General features: G+C 42.8%; 1 protein-coding gene across 1 annotated transcript in view; it reads left to right on the forward strand.

The window, feature by feature from the left end:
* The window catches only part of DYNC1I1 (dynein cytoplasmic 1 intermediate chain 1), a 328,507-nt gene that overhangs the window by 49,717 nt on the left and 254,776 nt on the right, over positions 1–24,014 (forward strand). The window lies entirely within an intron of this gene.

Here is a 24,014-nt window from a genome sequence, read left to right on the forward strand (position 1 = left end):
TAGAAACTTCTCTGAATTTCATTGGTAAAAGTGTGTGTACGTTAGACTCATCATTTACAGGTGTCAGCAAACTATAAACCCCACTCGCCCCTCGAGGTGAAGTGTTTGGGAATCCAGCCACACCCAGTCCCGCCTATCTAAAGCTTTCTAAAGCTATCTAAACCTATCTAAAGCTTTCCTGCTGTGTGGTAGAGTTGAGCACTTATGACCCATGTGGCCTAAAGTCTTGACTGTAATCTGGCGCTTTTCAGAAAAACTTCGCTGACCCCTGACTTGCTTTGCCAATCCAGATGGCAACACACTAAGAGTTTCTTACCACAATTTAAAGAGACTTTCCACGCGGTCCGTGGAGGGGAATGGGAATTGAACTCCCTGCCTCCTTTGTGCATTCCCGAAAATATCAAGTGGAGAAAGTACATGCAAATCCCAGTACATCATAAAAAATACACTGATAAGGGAAGTTGAAGGTATTCAATGAAAAATGCATCTTAGAAATGAATAATGACACCAAAGCTAAATTGCTCCAAAGCAGTAGCAGGAGATGTATACACTTAAAATAGGATAAGTGAAGATTGCATTGATAGAAGATAGCACTGTTGTCATAGCTGAGCAAGTTTTGTTTTTTTATTTTATCATCTGGTGCAGTGAAGAGGATGTTAGCTTTCTGAGTTCATTGTTCTCATGTAGTAAATACAAAAGCCATGAAAATGAAAAAGGATTTGCATTGCCTGCTTGGTTTACAGCGTGTATCAATCCGTGCACTTGGGTTTGTGCAAGTTACAGACTTTAAGTTTTGGTTTTCAACACATAACATTAATAGACAAGTGAAATCAGGTTCCTTGAAGGAGAGTGGTGCCTACGCTACAGTTGTTCTGAAAACCTGTCTTGGGTAATGCCAGCTGGTGTGGTGAGGATTCTGTGGCTGCAGGGCCTCCATTTTTCAGGGCTGAGTATGAAATGCATTTTAGAAGCTAACAAGTAGCACCCTCTGGTGGTGAAATGTTAAACCAGCTATTTCAACGAACCTAAGAATTGTACATTAACGTGGCAGAAAATACAAAGTTGGGAAAGCTTTTGGGAGTTCACCCAGCCTATTCCTGGGCCTCCAGGCAAGTCAGCAAGATCATTAAAAACAACCTCACCACCCAACCAAAACATTTGTTTGAGTTAATTTGCTGCCAGAGGTATTTGCAGAACTGTAGCCTGAGGTATGTTTATTTAGTCCCAAATTTGACCCATAACATAAAGTTCTACAATTGAAATTGGAGAAGGAGTGACTTGTTTTTTGGAAATGTGTAGACTTTAGGTATTGGAAATGGAACAGAAATATTTACAAGGGAAGATAAAATTAAGGATGAAAAGGCATCAACTCTAATCTTTTAAACTGGAACACACCAGAAGGAGCCTGGGCTTCCGTTTTATGACTGCAGAGAGGGCTTGGGACCCCTCATTATGCTGTGGTCCAAGCAGCAGAAAAGAAGGAATTTATTCCTCTGCTCTTGGCAGAACTTCTGTCTGTTTTGTTAACAAGGCTCATAAAGCTTCTTATGGTGATGGGCATTTCGATGGTTCAAATTCCGTAGATTTAAGCTGAAAGTGAGCTACTGTCCCTGTAGACAGTGAAGCAATCCCCGACAGGTTTAGATGGGCAGAACTTTGGACTTGAGTTCAGCAAATGGTCCTCTCACCTCAGATGATCCTCTGGCTACCTGAGTGGTCCGCCCCTGGCTGACAGGGGTGCCCCGCGACCCCCTTTCACCTGCAGCGTGAAGGGAGCCAGCAGAGGCAGAATAGGAGGCTCTTCCACATGGCGGGTTTGAGTTGGCTTCTAGTTTGGGAGCTGGGGCCATGGCACTGTTTTGATGGCGACTGCAGCCGTTCAGGGCCAGGAAACAATGAACTACTGAGTTTTATGACCCTGTGAGGCTCTTGGATGGATAAAACACTTAAAGCTGTGGTGCCCATAAGATCCATTTTAGCTCATTACTGCCCATGGTGTATGAAGGAATGCTGATTATTTTTTAAGTCATTATGCGACTATGGAAAATTTAACAATATTTAAACCAATGATCTCAGAGTGTTGATCTATTCTGCATCTAATGGAGTTCTTATGCATTCAGTTTTTAATGTGTTCTCATTTTACTCTTTAAAATGGAAGGGAAGGTACTGTGGACTTGCCCAGGCTTAAGCCTCTTTTCACCACTACGTACTATAATGAACCTTCTCTTAATTTGTAATCATAATGATCTGTTACAAGAAACAGTCCAGAGAATGATTTAAAGCAGAAAGATTTAGGAATGTTGTCTGCATGAACACTGGTTTTTCAATACAATTTTAGATCTTCCCTCCCTGCTTAGGTCATTAGTTGCAGAGGAAGAAAGCTGAGAATAGGAAATAGTGATTTGGGGAGCAGGATACCTCTGTCCCCCAAACATTTTAGACACATGCTTTTTATTCCTGGGTAATAAGAAAGGGGGAAAAATGGTTCCCTTCCAAACTACAGCTGCTTTGTGTTATTAATATTAACCTCTCCCTTGATTGTCCGTGAGGTGTTGACGTTAGTTAGGAAGTCAGTCTTCTGTGTCTTTACTACAGGGAGAAAAGTGACTGGCCCATCCTAGGCACCCAACAGATGCTTTGAATGACGAAATGAGGCCAGACATATCAGAAATGCCAAGTTCTGTAATGACCCCCAGGGGGAGGACAACTTCTTAACTTGCTGAAAAAATGTAAGCCAGTCTGGAGGGAGGAGGTGGAAACTTACATAACCTGTTGATTGTTTGAAAAGTTCTTTGATCTTCCTTTTCTCTTCATGATATCTTATAAATGGGAACTTAGTGGCCCTGTATGGACCACCTCCTCTCCCTTCATTTCCTCCTCATACCTCTTTTCATATATCCAAGAGAGACCAAACCGCTTGCATTTTCCAAGACATCGTGTTGCCTCAGACCTCCGCACGGCCTGTGCATGCTGTCTCCATGCCTTGAATGCCATCTTTTCTGTTTGCTTTACTTTTGGACTGCAGACAAGGGCCACCTCACTCATACTTCCACTTCTGGGTGACATCTCTTCTTATACCTTGAGCATAGTCTGTCTCCCCCTTATCAAGCCATTATTTAATTTATTTAATATACTTTAGTATTACTTAAATGTCTTCCTTTTAGGTTCGATCTTCTTGAAGGCAAGGTGTATTTTTTTTTTAAAATTTTCATTGGCGTATAGTTGATTTCCAATGTTGTATTAGCTTCAGGTTTAAAGCAGAGTAAATCAGTTATACATATACATATATCCACTCTTTTTTAGATTCTTTTCTCATGTAGAATACAAAGTATTGAGTAGAGTTTTCTGTGGTATACAGTAGGTCCTCATTGGTTGTCTAGTTTATATAAATAAGTAGTGAAAGTGAAAGTGAAGTCACTCAGTCGTGTCTGACTCTTTGTGACCCCATGGACTGTAGCCCACCAGGCTCCTCCATTCATGGGATTTTCCAGGGAAGGCTACTGGAGTGGGCTGCCATTTCCTTCTCCAGGGGATCTTCCCGACCCAGAAATTGAACCCGGGTCTCCTGCATTGCGGGCAGGCGCTTTACCCTCTAAGCCACCAGGGAAGTCTATTAGTAGTAGTTAGTTAGTTAAGTCGCTCAGCTGTGTCTGACTCTTTGCGACCCCGTGGACTGTAGCCCACCAAACTCCTCCATCCATGGGATTCTCCAGGCAGGAATACTGGGGTGGGTTGCCATTTCCTTCTCCATTGTTAGTAGTAGTAGTGGTCAATCCCAATCTTCTAGTTTATCCCTCACCTCCCTTAACTTTGGTAACCATCAGTTTAGTTTTTACATATTACTTTTATTTCTGTTTTGTAGATAACTTCATTTGTACCCTTTTTTTTTAGATTCCACATGTAAGCAGTATCATATGGTGTTTGTCTTTCTTTATCTGACTTACTTTATTTAGTATGATCATCTCTAGGTCTGTCCACGTTGCTGCAAATGGCGTTGTTTTGTTCTTTTTATGGCTGCGTAATATTCTATTATATATATGTGCCACATCTTCTTTATCCATTCCTCTGTTGATGGACATTTAGAAGGTGTGTGTTCTTTACCTCCATGCCCAATACAGTTGCTTGGCCCAAAGGGCTCGACAGGTATCAGTGGAAGGAATGAAGGATGAGATAATTCTGGAGGAATAAGAAAGAAGGGGAAATGCTCGTTCTATTTTGGGGAGATTGGAGTATGATGCATGCATTAAGGCTGCACTGGTTTTGGGGGGGTTTATAAGGAAAAGTCATGAGAGTACAGTTGGGCGAGGAGGGGAGTTCGGTGCCCCTATTTCCACCAGGCTTCTATTTCATTCCCCGGGCTGGTGCAGGTATGCCTGCTGTAAGCATGACATAGATGTGAGACCTGAAGAGGAAAACCACCGAGGCAGCCTGTCTTGGCCCAGGATAGAGCAAAGCTGTCGTCAAGTTTTTACTGTGCAGAGATGCTGTTTAAAGTACTTTGAATTTGGAATGGGTGTGTAGGAAGGTGGCTGAGGAAGGCTCTTGTTTCATCTTTGTACTTTTAAAAAGTATATTTTCTTGGCTGTTTGAGGGTAATTTCTAACTTGGCTTCCCATCCTCTCTGGCATATACTCAACATAGATGTTTCAAGTATAAAGATATTTTCCTGGGATAAACTAGTCCAGCGCTGCCCAATGAAAACATAATGAACCATTATGCATTTTAATAATGTGTTGTTTAGTATGTTAAAAAATTATTATTCTAACATGTAATCAATATAAAAATTATCAATGAAATATTATACATTCTTTTTTATATTTATATATATCTGATTTGTGTATATATATATATATATTTTATATATATCTGGTTTGTATTTGACACAGCATATCCCAATTCAAACACTAACTTCTCCTTGGAAGTACTTGAACTGTAATAAAGCTTTCATAAAATTTACAGTTGAAAAAGTAGATTCCTATGCCACTGTTGCTCCAAACACATTTGAAAGCTGTTTAATAATGGGATCAAATGTTTAACTTTAAAGTTAAATTATAAAATGCCATTTTTCAGTTGCTTTAACCATACCTCACTGCTCAGTAGCCGCAGGGGGCTAGTGGCTCCTGAATGGGACAGCTCAGGTCTACCGTGGCCCATCATGGTGCAGGTCGGGCTCTGAGACCCGCAACTGGCCTGATCTCCATTCTCTGTGGCCAGGCAGAGGGGCTGCAGAGGGGTAAGGAGACCTCCCGGACTTGTGGGAAACTCCTCCAGGTTCATGATGACTTTGCAGATGCTCCTCCTTTTTGTGAGTTCAGCCATGTCCAAGCGAGTGTCAAATGACTGCACAGAACCAAAGTTGTACTCACAGCAGAGTACGTCCCCAAGTGAGCCTCATCATGTCATGTTAGAGGCAGTTGGAGGAACCCCTCTGGGTTCTCCCTTCATGGCCTGTAGTTTGTTGTTTAGTCGCTAAGTCATGTCCAACTCTTTGTGACCCCATGGACTGCAGCACGCCGGACTTCCCTGTCCTTCACCATTGCTCAAAATCAGGTCCAGGGAGTGGATGATGCCATCCAACCATTTCATCTTCTGCCGCCCCCTTTTCTTTTTCCTTCAGTCTTTCCCAGCATCAGGGTCTTTTCCAATGAGTCAGCTCTTCGAATCAGGTGGCCCAAGTATTGGAGCTTCAGCTTCAGCATCAGTCCTTCAAATGAATAGTCAGGGTTGATTTCTTTTAGGATTGACTGGCTTGATTTCCTTGCTGTCCAAGGGACTCTCAAAAGTCTTCTCCAGCACCACAGTTCAAAAGCATCAGTTCTTCAGTGCTCAGCCTTCTTTATGGTCCAGTCTTACATCTGTATATGACTCCTGGAAAAACCATAGCTTTGACTGTCTGGACCTTTGTCAGCAAAGTGATGTCTCTGCTTTTCAATACACTGACTAGGTTTGTCATTTTTTTCTTCCAAGGAGCAAGCATCTTTAAATTTCATGGCTGCAGTCACCATCCACAGTGATTTTGAAGCCCAAGAAAATAAAATCTGCCATTGTTTCCATTTTTTCTCCATCTTTTTGCCATGAAGTGATGGGACCAGATGGCATGATCTTAGTATTTTTTGAATGTTGAGTGTTAAACCAGCCTTTTCACTCTCCTCTTTTACCTTCATCAAGAGACTCTTTAGTTCCCCTTGGCTTTCTGCCATAAGGGTGGTGTCATTTGCGTATCTGAAGTTATTGGTATTTCTCCTGTCAGTCTTTATTCCAGCTTGAGCTTCACCCAGCCTGGCATTTAGCATGATGTAGTCTGCATACGAGTTAAACCATCAGGGTAACAACATACAGCCTTGATGTACTCCTTTCCCAATTTGGAACCAGTCTGCTGTTCCATGTCCGGTTCTCACTATTGCTTCTTGACCTGCATACAGTTTTCTCAGGAGGCAGGTAACTTGGTCTGGCATTCCCATCCCTTTAAGAATTTTCCACAGTTTGTTGTGATCCACACAGTCAGTAATGCTAGGATATTCAGTCCTTGTACCCTGTCTTCATGTTGCCCAAAGGAGCCCTGAAGATCATGTATGACCTCCTTGTTAGTTATCTACACTTCTGCTGCTCCCTGTCCTTCTTCATGAAGTAATGAGAGACCAGAATTAAGATTTGAGTTCTTCCCACTGCACAGCACAGGGAACTCTGCCCAGTGTTATGTGGCAGCCTGGATGAGAGGGCAGTTTGGGGGAGAATGGATATATGCGTATGTATGGCCGAGTCCCTTTGCTGTTCACCCAAAGCAACTATCACAGCATTGTTAATTGACTCCATTTCAATACAAAATTAAAAGTTGAAAATAAATAAATGATTTTTTTAAAAAGATTTGAGTTCTGAACTGCAGAGTGTTGAATTCTAAGTCCTCCTACACGTTGGTGGTCCCAAGACCATAACTCTTTGATACAAAGCTGACAAATAAAGACACCTTCCAAAGAGTCCAAGTGGAAATACTTGTTTGGAACCTAAAGTTTGAAATCGGACAGTTGTTATTTCCTAATTGAAGCCAGTCCTGGAACACCTGGAGGTGACTTGGGAGAATACAGGCTATGGTATCATAACCTTGATTCCCAACTGGATCCCGGTTTCCTGGACCTTAACATGCCTTCTCTGGACTTACTATGTAAAGATCCACCGTGTGTTTCATGGCAAGCCGTGGTGGCATCTGGATGCAAACTACTCCCTAGTGAAGGCGACACGTGCTCATCTTATTTTTAGCTTATGTTTTTTAGATAAGAACCGACACTCTTCCAGAGAGATGGTGACATCTGCCATGTTTTGCTTCCTTAAAATAGGACTGCTCTTTCTCTTTTGACACTTGGTTGAAGTGTTAGTTCTGTCTCAGAACAAACTCTAGAGGCTCCAGGCCCAGTGCTGACAAGGTTAGCAGTGGAAAGATTCTCTCCTGGGATGTTCGTTTTCTCTAGCAATGCTAATCTCATATCTTCTTGGCAAGACTCTTGAAAGACAAAGGAAAGAAAGGAGTGGGGAGGGAGTGCTATCTAAGGACCATAGACATGTCAGACAATACTTTTTAGTATTATTTATAGCAAATAGACACATTTTTCTAGTTAAAATTGTTTTCCCTATCTCTCAGCCATCTTTCCATCTATTGGTCAGGAGAGCATTCATGATTTAGTTCTTGGTTTATATTAGGCACTAAAATAGACATTGGATTGACTTAGCTGCCAGCCAGTCTTGATATTCCAAAGGAGAAACCTCATGCTAAAAGGTAATTTATTTTTAAAAAGCACCCAGTGAAAGAGTCAGAGATGGTAGAGTCAAATATCAGTCAAATGAGTTCATTTATTCAAAATATTCCTCCTATTGAAAGATAGAAGGGCACCACATAACAACTAAAAATGAAATCAGAAATGTAATAAAAAGACCAAATGCAGAGCAAGACTTGGTGCCCGTGGGTGCTGTCCTATTTACTGTACCTCTGATGGAAGATGAGATGGTTGAATGCTATCACTGACTCAATGGACATGAATTTAAGCAAACTCCAGTAGATGGTCAAGGACAGGGAAAGAAGGGCTACAGTCCATGAGGTCACAGAGAGTGGGACGTGACTTAGTGACCGAGCAACAACAATAACTGTAATCTACAGGTCTACAGAGAGGGGAGAGTCATTGAGAAAAATAACCCTAGTGCATCCTGGGAACTATAGGCTCAATATATGATTGTATTTTGGCCACAGTACTGCACTAAAAAACAAACTGTTATTTTTAAAAGCTGGTTTACATATTGGCTGCTCTAGGCCTTCGTTGTGTGTGGGCTTTCTCTACTTGCGGAGAGTGGGGGCTACTTTCTAGTTGTGGTGCTTGGGCTTTATTGTGGTGGCCTCTCTTGTTGTGGGAAACAGCCTCTACGTACACGGGCTTCAGTAGTTATAGCACATAGGCTTTAGTTGCCCAAAGCATCTGAAATCTTCCCAGACCAGGGATCAAACCCGCATCTCCTGCATTGGCAGGTGGATTCTTATCCATTACCCACCAGGGAAGTCTCAAATTGTTGTATTTTAGGAAAATAGTTTGAGAATTTTTTACTTAAGCATGGGTGAATTACTTAATTAACCAACATATCACAGTCTCTAGACTATCAAGAGTTAACGTACTTTGAAGATGCATGGCATTCATAAGTAGAAGATTTTACATAAAATAAAAACATTTTCCTTTTAAAGTTGCGATGGCAGTTTTTCATAAAACTGAAGGTATCTTCAGAGCAGGAAGATAAGAAGCTTAACTAAAGCTAAGGACCTAGAAGCTCAAATTAACACGAAAGCAGCTGTGAGGTGGTTTTTTTTTTTTTTCTGACTCCAAGGCTTACACGTTTAGGTAGATTTTCTAAGCACATTTAACTAATATCTAAATTATAGACCTAATATCAAGTTAACATGTAATCATAGATCACTAATTGCTTCCCCCAAGTCCATTTACAAATCCAATTTTGTTGATCTCCAAGGCATCCCTTCTCAGAGGTTCTTATGAACCTGGTTACAGACACATCAGTTCTGTGTATCACTGATGCCTGCATACTGCCTAATATTTGGTGTGGGAATGAATGGATGACCTCACTTAGCTCATAGAGTAACTCCAACAGTTTGCCTTATGAGCTAGATGATGGAAAAAATAAAAGAGAGGTAGGTCTAAAGGTATGAGATGGGAGGAGGTGCTCCAGAATTTATAGTTTCAGATGCAAAAAAACTGTGGTTAATTTAAGCAGAAGAACTATACAAAAAAGATCTTCATGACCCAGATAACCACAATGGTGTGATCACTCACATAGAGCCAGACAGCCTGGAATGTGAAGTCAAGTGGGCCTTAGGAAGCATCACTCTAAACAAAGCTAGTGGAGGCGATGGAATTCCAGTTGAGCTATTTCAACTCCTAAAAGATTTTGCTACGAAAGTGCTGCACTCAGTATGCCAGCAAATTTGAAAAACGCAGCAGTGGCCACAGGACTTGAAAAGGTCAGTTTTCATTCCAATCCCAAAGAAAGGCAATGCCAAAGAATATTCAAACTACCGCACAATTGCACTCATCTCACACGCTAGGAAAATAATGCTTAAGATTCTTCAAGCCAGGCTTCAACAGTATGTGAACTGTGAACTTCCAAATATTCAAGCTGGATTTAGACAAGTCAGAGGAACCAGAGATCAAATTGCCAATATCCATTGGATCATCGAAAAAGCAAGAGTTCAAAAATAACATCTGCTTCTGCTTTATTGACTATGTCAAAACCTTTGACTGTGTGTATCACAACAAACTGTAAAATTCTTCAAGAGATGGGAAAAGCAGACCACCTGACCTGCCTCCTGAGAAATATGTATGCGGGTCAAGAAGCAATAGTTAGAAACAGACATGGAACAATAGATTGGTCCCAAATCAGGAAAGGAGTATGTTAAAGACTGTATATTGTCACCCTGCTTATTTAACTTATATGCAGAGTATATCATGAGAAATGCCAGGTTGGATGAAGCACAAGCTGGAATCAAGATTGCAGGGAGAAATATAGATAACCTCAGATACACAGATGACACCACCCTTATGGCAGAAAGTGAAGAAGAACTAAAGAGCCTCTTGATGAAAGTGAAAGAGGAGAGTGAAAAAGTTGACTTAAAGCTCAACATTCAGAAAACTAAGATCATGGCATCTGGTCCCATCACTTCATGGCAAATAGATGGGGAGACAGTGGAAACAGTGTCAGACTTTATTTTCTTGGGCTCTAAACATGCTTACTCCTTGGGAGAAAAGCTATGACTAACGTAGACAGCATATTAAAAAGCAGAGACATTACTTTGCCAGCAAAGGTCCATCTAGTCAAAGCTGTGGTCATGTATGGATGTGAGAGTTGGACTATAAAGAAAGCTGAGCACTGAAGAATTGATGCTTTTAAACTATGGTGTTGGAGAAGACTCTTGAGAGTCCCTTGGACTGCAAGGAGATCCAACAAGTCCATCCTAAAGGAAATCAGTCCTGTATATTCACTGGAAGGACTGATGCTGAAGCTGAAACTCCCAATACTTTGGCCACCTGATGTGAAGAACTAACTCATTTGAAAAGACCCTGATGCTGGGAAAGATTGAAGGTGGGAGGAGAAGGGGATGACAGAGGATAAAATGGTTAGATGGCATCACCAAATCAACAGATATGAGTTTGAGTAAGCACCGGTAGTTGGTGAAGGACAGGGAAGCCTGGTGTGCTGCAGTCCATGGAGTCTCAAAGAGTCAGACACAACTGAGCAACTGAACTGAACTAAATTTAAGCAGGAAAGTGTTTGAGTAGAAGGATAATATGTAAGTCACAGAATCAACATGACTGTTCAAAAGACAGACTCAGAAGAAAGGCTGAGAAGCTAATTGTCAAAAGGATAGCCAAAACATAAAACAGAAAGTATTTTCAATAAGTCTACCACCAGTGAACCTAGGAGAAGCATGCCAGGCAAGGAGAAAACCCAGAATAAGCAGTTATTCTAGTGAAGGCAAGTTGATTCCCCACTATAGAACAGAAAAATGTGATCAACCTGGCTGGTTCTTCTTTTGAGATATGGTTCAATATGGGGAATTTTAATTGATCTCTGGTTGACCAGTAGCCAAGGCATCTTGGGTTAGGGCAACTGCTCCCTTGTATAGCCTTGACGTACCTACTTTTAGCTATAGATACTTTATGAGTCCACTGGGCAAGTACTCATGTAGCTGGACACAGAATAACCGGTGTTTAGAATATATCAACTCTTCCACCTTAGAAGCCTCCTTCACAGTACATAACTTTAAATTTTATTGGTGTATAGTTGACTTACGATGATGTATCAGTGTCAGGTGTATAGCACAGTGAGTGAGTTCTGTATATGCATATATCTGCTGTGTTTTAGATTTCTTTCCCCATATAGGCCATTTCAGAGTGTTGAGTCGTATTCCCTGTGCTGTATGGGAGATCCTTATTGTTACACGGTATAGTTTTACAAAAGAGTATTTCTTTATTTGGCTGTGTCGGCTTTCAGTTGCAGCATGTGAGATTTTTGCTGCAGCCCAGGGGCTCCCCTAGTCGTGGCACGCAGGCATCTCTCTAGTTGTGGTTTGTGTATTTAGTTGCCCCTTGGCACTTGGGGTCTTAGTTCCCAGACCCAGGATCGAACCTGCATCCCCTGCATTGGAAGGTGGATTCCTAAGCACTAGACCACAGGAAAATCCCCACAGTGGGTAACTTTTGATTGTACATAAACAGTCTGTCACCCTAAGTATATGTTGAAAGGTCCCGCCATGTCCCTCTTTCCTTAATCTTTTGCTTTGTATCCTCTAGTTGTGACCTCTCAGTTATTGTTCATGGATTAGTTTTGAATAGAGCCCTTTCTCAAACAATCTATTCTTCCAGCTAAAGTGGGCAACCAGATATGCAGATAAAAACTCATTTCCAAGTGGAATTGTAGTGGTTTTTCTTCTGCACTAAACTTCAGGCCTACCCCTAAATGGAGGTGTACTGTCAGCAGTCCACTCCTGGCTTTTGCCAGCCTATCACCTAGAAATTTCCCGAGTCCAGACTCAAAGGTTTTCAGACAGCTAGTCACAGGCCATTTCTCATTAGGCTGAGGGAGGAGAGTGCCGCAGGACTGATGACAGGGCAGGGTGGGCAGCTGGCTCATGAAGACTACTTGCTAGAGCTCAGATTATAGTGCCTGCTGATGAGCCCATTTAGTTTCCTTGAGTTAGACAAGCTGTGGTCCGTGCGAGCAGATTGGCCAGTCGTCTGTGATTGTGGTTTCAGTCTGTCTGCCTTCTGATGCCCTCTCTCTGTGCCTACCTTGGTTTCTCTCACCTTGGACGTGGGGTATCTCTTCACGGCTGCTCCAGCAAAGCGCACCCACTGCTCCTTACCTTGGATGTGGGATAGCTCCTCTCAGCTGCTCCTGCACCACGCAGCTGCCCAAGACGGACGGGTCATGGTGGAGAGGTCTGACAGAATGTGGTCCACTGGAGAAGGGAATGGTAAACCACTTCAGTATTCTTGCCTTGAGAACCCCATGAACAGTATGAAAAGGCAAAATGATAGGACACTGAAAGATGAGCTCCCCAGGTCAGTAGGTGCCCAATATGCTACTGGAGACCAGTGGAGAAATAACTCCAGAAAGAATGAAGGGATCAAGCCAAAGCAAAAACAACACCCAGTTGTGGATGGGACTGGTGATGGAAGCAAGGTCCGATGCTGTAAAGACCAATATTGCATAGGAACCTGGAATGTTAGGTCCATGAATCAAGGCAAACTGGAAGTGGTCAAACAGGAGATGGCAAGAGTGAACACTAGCATTCTAGGAATCAGCGAACTAAGACAGACTGGAATGAGTGAATTTAACTCAGATGACCATTATGTCCACTACCGTGGGCAGGAATCCCTTAAAAGAAATGGAGTAGCCATCATGGTCAACAAAAGAGTCTGAAATGCAGTACTTGGATGCAATCTCAAAAACGACAGAATGATCTCTGTTCGTTTCCAAGGCAAACCATTCAATATCACGGTAATCCAAGTCCCCAACCAGTAATGCTGAAGAAGCTGAAGTTGAACGATTCTCTGAGGACCTACAAGAACTTTTAGAACTAACACCAAAAACAGATGTCCTTTTCATTATAGGGGACTGGAATGCAAAAATAGGAAGTCAAGAAACACCTGGAGTAACAGGTAAATTTGACCTTGGAGTACAGACTGAAGCAGGGCAAAGGCCAGTAGAGTTCGGCCAAGAGAATGCACTGGTCATAGCAAACACCCTCTTCCAACAACACAAAAAAAGACTCTATACATGGACATCACCAGATGGTCAACACGGAAATCAGATTGATTATATTCTTTGCAGCCAAAGATGGAGATGCTGTATACAGTCAGCAAAAACAAGACAGGAGCTGACTGTGGCTCAGATCATGAATTCCTTATTGCCAAATTCAGACAGAAATTGAAGAAAGTGGAGAAAACCACTAGACCATTCAGGTATGACCTAAATCAAATCCCTTATGACTATACAGTGTAAGTGAGAAATAGATTTAAGGGACTAGATCTGATAGACAGAATGCCTGATAAACTATGGATGGAGGTTCATGACATTGTACAGGAGACAGAGATCAAGACCATCCCCAAGAAAAAGAAGTGCAAAAAAGAAAATGGCTGTCTGAGGAGGCCTTACAAATAGCTGTGAAAAGAAAAGAAGCATAAAACAAAGGAGAAAAGGAAAGATATACCCATTTGAATGCAGAGTTCCAAGAATAGCAAGGAGAGATAAGAAAGCCTTCCTCAGTGATCAGTGCAAAGAAATAGAGGAAAATAATAGAATAGGAAAGACTAGAGATCTCTTCAAGAAAATTAGAGATACCAAGAGACCATTTCATGCAAAGATGGGCTCAATAAAGGACAGAAATGGTAGGGACCTAACAGAAGCAGAAGATATTAAGAAGAGGTGGCAGGAATACACAGAAGAACTATACAGAAAAGATCTTCATGACCCAGATAATCACAATGGTGTGATCATTCATCTAGAGCCAGACATCCTGGAATGTGAAGTCAAGTAAGCCTTAGGAAGCATCACTATGAACCAAGCTAGTGGAGGTGATGGAATTCCAGTTGAGCTATTTCAAATCCTAAAAGATGATGCTGTGAAAGTGCTACACTCAATATGCCAGCAAATTTATAAAACTCAGCAGTGGCCACGGGACTGGAAGAGGTCAGTTTTCATTCCAATCCCTAAGAAAGGCAATACCAAAGAATGCTCAATCTACCACACAATTGCACTCATCTCACATGCTAGCAAAGTAATGCTTAAAATTCTCCAAGCCAGGCTTCAGCAATACGTGAACTGTGAACTTCCAGATGTTCAAGCTGGATTTAGAAAAGTCAGAGGAACCAGAGATCAAATTTCCAACATCCAAAGGATCATCGAAAGAGCAAGAGAGTTCCAGAAAAACATCTATTTCTGCTTCATTGACTATGCCAAAGCCTTTGAATGCGTGGATCACAATAACTGTGGAAAATTCTGAAAGAGATGAGAAATCCAGAGCACCAGACCTGCCTCTTGAGAAACCTGCATGCAGGTCAGGAAGCAACAGTTAGAACTGGACATGGCAGAACAGACTGGTTCCAAATAGGAAAAGGAGTATGTCAAGGCTGTATATTGTCACCCTGCTTATTTAACTTATATGCAGAGTACATCATGAGAAATGCTGGGCTGGAAGAAGCACAAGCTGGAATAACCTCAGATATGCAGGTGACACCACTCTGATGGCAGAAAGTGAAGAAGAACTAAAGAGCCTCCTGATGAAAGTGAAAGAGGAGAGTGAAAAAGTTGGCTAAAAGCTCAACATTCAGAAAACTAAGATCATGGCATCTGGTCCCATCACTTCATGGGAAATAGATGGATAAACAGTGGAAACAATGGCTGACTTTATTTTTCTGGGCTCCAAAATCACTGCAGATGGTGATTGCAGCCATGAAATTAATAGACGCTTATTCCTTGGAAGGAAAGTTATGACCAACCTAGACAGCATATTAAAAAGCAGAGACATTACTTTGTCAACAAAGATCTGTCTAGTCAAGGCTATGGTTTTTCCAGTAGTCATGTATGGATGGGAGAGTTAGACTATAAAGAAAGTTGAGCATTGAAGAATTGATGCTTTTGAACTGTGGTGTTTGAGAAGACTCTTGAGAGTCCCTTGGACTGCAAGGAGATCCAACCAGTCCATCCTAAAGGAGATCAGTCCTGGGTGTTCATTGGAAGGACTGATGTTGAAGCTGAAACTCCAATACTTTGGCCACCTGATGAGAAGAGCTGACTCATTTGAAAAGACCCTGATGCTGGGTAAGATTGAGGAACAGGAGGAGAAGGGGATGACAGAGGATGAGATGGTTGGATGGCATCACTGACTCAATGGACATGGGTTTGGGTAAACTCCGAGAGTTGGTGATGGACTGGGAGGCCTGGCGTACTGTAGTCCTTGGGGTCACAAAGAGTTAGACATGACTGAGTGACTGAACTGAACTGATGAGCTGACAGTGGGACCACCTGACTTTATGGCCAGATGGATTAGACACCACTCCAGTTCATAGTGCATCGTCCAATTTCCACAGTCACCTGGTGTCTCCACTTGTGTCTACTTGTTGGGAACACTAATGCCTATCTCTCAAAAGGATAGTATTAATAATGTAATGCAGAGCTTATACTGTAGCTCTAAGATCTAGGCATCTGTTTTGTTATTCCCTTTTAGAGCTCTTTGTCTGCTTTTCCACAGACATGTTGGGCATCATAGCCATTAAAAGTAAAAACCTTTTGAGGCATCTGGTAAATGGATTGAATAAGGTGCATGCAAATTTTGTATACATTGCCTGCACAGGCCAAAATGGCCCTCCAAGCGTGACAACTCTTAGTATTAGAGAAACAAGGTATTTGCGATAAACATTGGTGCTTTTGACCACTAGACTCATAGAAACTTTCCTGAAGTAGCAGGTCTCTATATTTTCAAATCTTTTGCTCCCATCCTCTAGCTTGCTTTGCATGAGTGCTTAGTCGCTTCATTTGTGTCTGACTTTTTCCAACCCTCTGGATTGTAGCCCGTCGGGCTCCTCTGTCCATGGGATTCTCCAGGCAAGAACACTGGAGTGCGTAGCCATGCCCTCCTCCAGGGGATCTTCCCGACCCAGGGATCCAACCTTTGTCTCCTGCAACTCCTGCATTGCAGGTGGATTCTTTACCGCTGAGCCACCAAGGAAGTCCATTATCTAGCCTACTAGTGTCCTATCAAAGTATTGAAACTGCCAATCCAGCTGATTCTCGGTCCTGCGAGCATGATGCCTTGTGTTGAAGGTGAGATTATCAAGGTCTGTATATAAAGCCAGCTTTCTGGCTTTAAGAAGATGAAGATGTAAGAAGACATAAGAAGATGATGACACAAAGAGAAAGTGGGTCTTCTTTGGCTGTCAAGAAAAGGCTTGGTATAGAGTGTGGCTTGAGGGGTATTGAATGTGGCTTGCATTCTCCGCTATATTCAGTTTTTCATTATTTTCTGATCAGTGCTGCTGCTTTCATGTAAGTGACTTGGTAAGGCTGGAATTTCAATGGGCTTTCTCCAGGCACCCACAGAATTTTACATTTGTGTTGAATTTTGGCAGACATTTATGTAGAAAATTATCACAACCAGAGAAATTCCCCAGGTCTATGCCTTGAGCTAAAATATAGAGATCTAAGTCTGTCATCTCGTCTTTAAGCCCCCCAGTCTCATTAGAAGCAGCCACCTCACCCTAGCATCCTTAAATTCTTCATGCTGTTCACACTCTTCAATTTCAATGACAGTCTGATCCCTTAAATCCTTCTTTTCAATGGACACTTCATTAAAGGTCACCACAGAAGAAAAATTATCTAGTTATTTGTTATAGCTGACAGATTCCCATTCTTGAACTCTGAATTTTCATATATTTTAGCCCCTATTAGGGCAAATAACCAATCCTGGTTTCCTGAGTGACTGTCTTCTGATACAAATTTCTGACCAGTCTGGGTCCATGTTTGCTAACAATAGAAAGTAACTCTGGTTAACTGAAGTAGAAAAGGGGTTTGTTGGAGAGATGTGAGGTACTTGATAGAATAGGTTTTAACAGAAAATTAGGTCAGAAGCAGGGAAACCCTAACCCCTAGTGTGACTATATTTGAAAATACTGCTTTAAGGAGGTAATTAAGGGGGCTTCCCTGATAGCTCAGCTGCAATGCAGGAGACCTGGGTTCAATCCCTGGGTTGGGAAGATCGCCTGGAGAAGGGAAGGCTACCCACTCCAGTATTTTGGACTGGGTTGCAAAGAGTCAAACACGACTGATTGACTTTCACCAAAGGCTATGTGGAGCTTCCCTCGGGGCTCAGACGGTAAAGAATCTGCAGTGCAGCAGACCAGGGTTCAATCCCTGGGTCAAGAAGCTCCCCTGGAGAAGGACATGGCTACCCACTCCAGTATTCTTGCCTGGAGAATTCCATGGGCAGAGGAGCCTGGTGGGGCTACAGTCCATGGGGTGACAAAGAGTTGGACACGACACGATGACTGACACTAACAAGGCTAAATGAGGCCATCAGGGTAAGAATCCTAATTTTGTAGGATTGGGGCCTTATAATTGGTGGAAGGGAAGGAGGGAGATCCATTTCTTTCTTTCTCTCCATGGGTATGCACCAAGGAAGGCCGTGTCAGGACTTGGGAAGGAGGTCTCTGCAAGCCAGGGAGAGGGCTCTCACAAGAAACTCAACTGTCTAGTCACTTGATCTTGGACTTCCCAGTCTCTAGAACTGTGAGAAAATACATTTCTGTAGTTTAAGCCCCTACAGCATCTTGCCCTGGCAGCCCTAGCTGACCGTGACAGTGGCTAACGCAGCAAGGTGATGCCTCTGAACTTGGTCAGCGCGATAAGGCGGCGTGGACCTCCTGGGCTTCCTATCATTGCACACTTGCTACTGTGCTCAGGATTTTAAACACTATTGTTACTCCTGCCTTGAAAATGTCTACTTCTTCCTGCACCTTGATGGTGGTCCTTTGAGATTTATTTATCTTAAATTTGTTTGTTTATTTGGTTGCACTGGGTCTTCGTTGCGGCGCACGGGTTTTCTCTAGTCGTGGCGAGCAGCGGGGGCTCCTCTGGTTGCAGTGCATGGGCTTCTCATTGCCGAGGCTTCTCTTGTTGTGGACCACAGACTCGAGGGTGTGTGGGCTCAGTAGCTGTGATTCACAGGTTTCGTTGTCCTGCAGCATGTCGATTTTCCCGGATCAATAATTCAATCCATGTCCCCTGCATGGACAGGCGGATTCTTAACCACTGGACCACCGGGGAAGTCCAGTGCTCTGCCTTCTATCCAGCCCCTGGTCTGGAAGTCCATCTCCAGCCTAGGCCATGTGGTCCCTTTATCCACACAGCAGACCCCGTGGCAGATGGCTCTGTACTGAGTGTCCATGCTCAGACGGTCTGATGGAGGCTGGGGAGCCCTCACTGGTCCTCCTGCCTGTTTTTGCCAGCCACTCTCAACGAGGCTGGGTTGTTGCCTTGTGGTGAAGAAGACCTGTTCTGTATTGGTCTCCTAGATTCCCAAATACAGAATGTGGTTCAAAGGTTCCTATGCTCACCTGTCTTCTTGGTTTATTATTCCATCCCTCCTAATTCTTTTCCTCCAAAGTAGAAATCCAGATATATCTGAAAACTTTTCTCTTTTTCTCCCTAAATGTTCCTTTTCTTCCCATTTACCTAAACTCCCACGTTTAACTTCCCTCATAGATTGGGGGAAGGAGGAGTGATCTATACTTTTTTCAAAATTCTAAATGGTAAGGAAAAGAAATTTGGAATGCCTTTTCTCCCTCAGTTAATCCTGACTCTCATCTAACTGTGGGATTCCAAAATCCAGCTTTTTGAGGAGGGAGCTAAATGTTACCTTTTATTTTCATTCTTCTGCACCAAATTCTAAACTCTCTATTAGCAAATGAGTACCTTGGTAGACTGAAGATTATTTTGTTCAGAAGGAAAAATAGAAAAGCACATTAATACTTTCCAAATATAACTCTCACTGCTTATCAAAATGAAGAGGGCATTGTTTCTGTTCATCACTCTTCTTTAAAATAATACAAGTCACATATGTGATTTTAAAAAATTTATTTAATTAATTTCTTTTCCCCATGTGGGATGTGGGAATCTTAATTCTCCAAGTAGGGATTGAACCCATGCCCTCTTTGGTGGAAGCGTGGAGTCTTAACCATTAGACTGCCAGGGAAGTCCCTGTTTATCACTTTTGATCAATGATACAGTCAAGAAATACTGGGATTAAAGAACATTACGGTGCTTAAAGAACATTCGGTGCTTACAAGCCTTTTATTCCCTGGAGAAATGCAACTGATACATTGACTTAGTTAAGTATATAAGGTTACATTTCCAGCCTGGCAACATGTGGAGTTCTGTGCATCTGTTTCACAGTAAGATTAGTGAAAAAAATCATTAACACCCCCCTCCCCCCAAAAAAGCTATTTAAAATCTCTGGAAATGGTGCCACGGGCATATAGTAAATGAACAGCAATAGCAACAAAACCACTTATTTTTTTTAAAACTTAACTAAAATCTGGTAAGAGCAGGAAAGAGTCTACAGTGTTTGAACCATAGCTCACTGTCTTCCTGTCTCAGTTCATCTTGAAGCAAAACAGAGGTCAGGTGGGTGCAGAAAAGAACACAGTGCTGTCTCTCCTCCGGCTCCCGGTTGGAGGGCTACTGTATTTTCCTGGGAGGGGCGGGATGGTAGCATCTCTGTTTCTGCCCAGATACCTGCTGCTGCTGCTGCCAAGTCGCTTCAGTCATGTCCAACTTTTTGCGACCCCATAGACGGCAGCCCACCAGGCTCCCCCGTCCCTGGGATTCTCCAGGCAAGAACACTGGAGTGGGTTGCCATTTCCTTCTCCATTGCATGAAAGGGAAAAGTGAAAGTGAAGTCACTCAGTTGTGTCTGACTCTTCGCGACCCCATGGACTGCAGCCCACCAGGCTCCTCTGCCCATGGGATTTTCCAGGCAAGAGTACTGGAGTGGGGTGCCATTGCCTTCTCCGCAGATACCTGTTACAGAGCCTAAGTTTCAAGCAAGTACAGGGGAGAGGTGGATATTCTCTTCTTTAGCCCCATCCTGACTTGGCAGGTAAGGGGACAGCGTGCTAAAAATCCTGGGGCCCTACATCACCCTCCCTCCAGCTCACGTGTGAAGCAGAGGTTCCATTCAGGGAGAGGCAAGCCTCATAGAGCAGAGGAGCACCTAGCTCCAAAAGCGCAGGGGTCGCGCAGGAGTATGCCTCTGTCCCCTCCCTTGACTTCAGAGCCTCGGCCCAGAGATTCTGCGCAGGGGAAGAAGCAGGCCATAAAACAGCTCAGAATCTCTTCCGAAAGAGGGTGACTTCATTTGCAACAGACTGTGGGATATTCAAGCCTAAGGACATTCCCAAAACAATAGAGGTTGTGAGTGAGTGAGTGCTCAGTCATTTTAGTTGTGTCTGACTCTTTGTGACCCCCATGGACCTCTGTTCTTGAGATTCTGCAGGCAGGAATACTGAATTGCCATGCCCTGTCCAGCGGATCTTCCCACCGCAAGGGAAGATGCACCTTTATCTAGGTGCATCTCCTGCCTTGCAGGTGGAGTTTCGACCACTGAGCCACTAGACGTTGTGCTGTGAAACAAATCAGAGGCAGCTGGTAGCTGCGTGTGAGGTGTAAGCTAAGTCATGGCTGGCTAGTTTACCAGACAGGACCAGGGAAACAGACAACCAAGAAGAACCTTCTTGGGATCAGACAAACCTCAAAATCTGAACTCTGGACTGTTTCTTTAAAGGAGGCTGAGTTTCATTGGATCAGTCTGTGGAGAGTTTGCGCCCCAGGGCCTTGTTGACAATAGAGCCATCAGCCAGCTACTAATGGGAGTTAATAGCTGGGTGTGTCAAGGACAGTGACAGGTAAAGTAACTGCAGAAGACTCTTGCTCTCCGGAGATGACTGTCCACAGGCCCAGGACTGCCCCATCTCAGGAGCAGTATCAGAGCCTTTATACCACGAGGTGAGGGGACAGGACGGACTTCACCAAATAACCCAGTCACTAAACAAATGAGCAAATGACGACAACCAACCCCTAGGGAAGGGAGAGGCGATCAACCAGCTCCCAGAGTTGCTGAAGTGAAGTGAAGTCGCTCAGTCGTGTCCGACCCTTTGCAACCCCATGGACTGTGGCCCACCAGGCTCCTCCATCCATGGGATTTTTCCAGGCAAGAGTACTGGAGTGGGTTGCCATTTCCTTCTGTCTAAAATAGCCAGTTTCCAACAACAACAAGAAAATTTGAGGCGTACAAAGAAGCTGCAAAGTCTGATAGGGAGAAAAGCAGACAAAAGAAACTGCCTTGTGAAAACAGATTGAAAACATCAGTATTTCACTAAGTGGAGAATATCAATGAAGAAGTAGAAATTATTAAATAAGAAAAAAAGCTTAGAGGAGTGGAACTGGGAGAAGGGAGACTTTTAAAGGAAGGGACATATATATACATATATAATTATGACTGATTCATGTTGATGTATGGCATAGACCATCATAACATTATAAAGCAATTTTCCACCCCACCCCCCCCAACTCCCCCAAAAAAGTCAAATGTAAGTTCTGGATTGGAAAGTACAAAAACTGAAAAGCAAGATTCATTAAAGGGCACAACAGCAAAGATGAAAAATTAGGAGATCCACAGAGAAATGTGAGATACCATTAGATAACTCAGCATACGTGCAATGAGAGTGATAGAAGGAGAGGTGAGAGAGCAAGGAGTAGAAAAAATATTCTAAGAAATAATTGTTGAAACATATATAGATCTGTATGACAATAGCATTGAAAAGGGGAAGGGAATAGAGAGCTATATAGGTATAAATTTCTGTATTCCATTGAAATTGTTACTATAAATCTGAAGCAGACTCTGATGAGATATATATGTTAAGCCATAGAGCAAACACTAAGGAAATCACTGAAAAAAAAATTTTTTTGTGAGAAAGTTATTTAAAATTAAGATGTTCTATTTTAAAATGTCCACTTAATGTAAAAGAAAGCTATAAAAGCATGATTTTTGTTGTTGTATAGTCGCTAAGCCATGTCTGACTCTTTTGCAGCCCCATGGACTGTAACCCACCAGGCTCCTCTGTCCATGGGATTCTCCAGGCAAGAATACTGGAGTGGGTTGCCATGCCCTCCTCCGGGGGATCTTCCTGATCCAGGGATTGAACCCACATCTCCTGCCTTGGCAGGCAGATCATTTAACCACTCAGCCACCAGGGAAGCCCATAAAAGGATAATAGATGAACAAAAAAAGACAGAAGACATATAGAAAACAAAAATAAAATGTCAGCTATAAATCCCACCATAATATATTAGTGAGTGGTCAGGTGGGGATGGGTGTGGGCACTTTGATGAAACCACACCTGCTAGATATGAACCCACAGGGATCCTGAATAGATGCAGATACTGGACAACTGTATGTGATAGCAGAATATAGTAGCAGTCAGCCAAGCAAGTTATAATCAAAAGAGAGAATGTAATGGCTTACGAAGAGATGTCCCAGAATGGACTATAACACCAAGAGAATAATGTAGTTTGCAATGGAAAAAAGTTTTGGGAAAGTAGTGGGGGAAAAGATAGAGAAAAATCCTAAGGTGGCAGAAAATATAGCATGTGAAAGTAACGTAGTGTCAAGAACCTCTGAAGGGAAGTGATCAGTTCTTTTAAAATGACAGTATGAGGTTATCCAAAATAGAAATGTATTTTATCTTGAGAGTCAACTGAAATCTGTTGGTAGTGACTAACTGGATAGCTGTATTGAGAAGGATTCTAAGACTCCATTCTACCTCCTCTCAACTAAGGATGTCTTTCCTGAGCATGAGATGAGAAGCAAGCATGCCTTAAATTAGCAAAGGGAAAGTGAAAGTCGCTCACTTGTGTCTGACTCTTTGCGACCCCATGGACTATAGTCCATGGAATTCTCCAGGCCAGAATACTGTAGTGGGTAGCCTTTCCCTTCTCTAGGGGATTTTTCCAACCCAGGGATTGAACCCAGGTCTGCTGCATTGCAGGCAGATTCTTTACCAGCTGAGCCCCAAGGGAAGTGAGGTTTAAATGATCCTAAGGAGTGTCAGGACTAGGGCAATGAGAATCTTAAAGTTGTTATATATATTCTATTATATAAAGAGTCTAGAATAACTCTCTTGAGTACTTTTTGTTATTTAAAGAAATTCTCCAATTTCCATTGTTTTCCTTTGCTAATTTTCTATAGTCTGTGGTAACTAACATTAAAACTCTTAAATGAAAAGGAGACATATTTGGGAGAAAGTGAAGAAGTCAAAAACAAAACAATTTCCAGGAAGAGGAACCGCAAAAGTAGAGTAAGTGACCAAAAAGCAGAAAGAGAAGTGTGATCAGCTTTCGTGGCATAAAAGAAGCAAGAAAGGTGTAAACAAACAACTAGCCGAGGGAAGCGGTGGCAGAGAGCTCCACGTGGCCCCCATACATTGTAGACGGGTCGAGGGGTTTAGATCTGGGTCTTCCGTTGAAGGCATTAGAAATGCGGCTGTGTGACCTGGGCTTCGTGGGGGAGGAGCTCCTATATGGCAGAAGTGCCTGCCTGTCCCTCCTTCTGGTTTCCAGGAAAGAGCTTTCCTCAAAACTCCTGAGTCTTGTCCCTTTCTTTTCTTCTCGTAATAGAGAGAAAATTGCGGGAAGGTTGGTAGACAATGATTGGCCAACATTTCTTGATTGGATGGGACTAATTTATCAGTGGTCCTTAGCATGGGACTTTTCTTACTTACTACTGTCATCCTCAGATCAGTTAGAGGTAATGACATAAATAAGAATGTTTGCTCTGTCACCTGTGAACTATTCCAGGGCCTAGAATCTGGGGGGAATGTGCAGCAAGTTACCCCTTCCACAGGAGGTGATAA

This window comes from Muntiacus reevesi, chromosome 6 (assembly GCF_963930625.1).
Source record: "Muntiacus reevesi chromosome 6, mMunRee1.1, whole genome shotgun sequence".
Classification (NCBI taxonomy): Eukaryota; Metazoa; Chordata; class Mammalia; order Artiodactyla; family Cervidae; genus Muntiacus; species Muntiacus reevesi.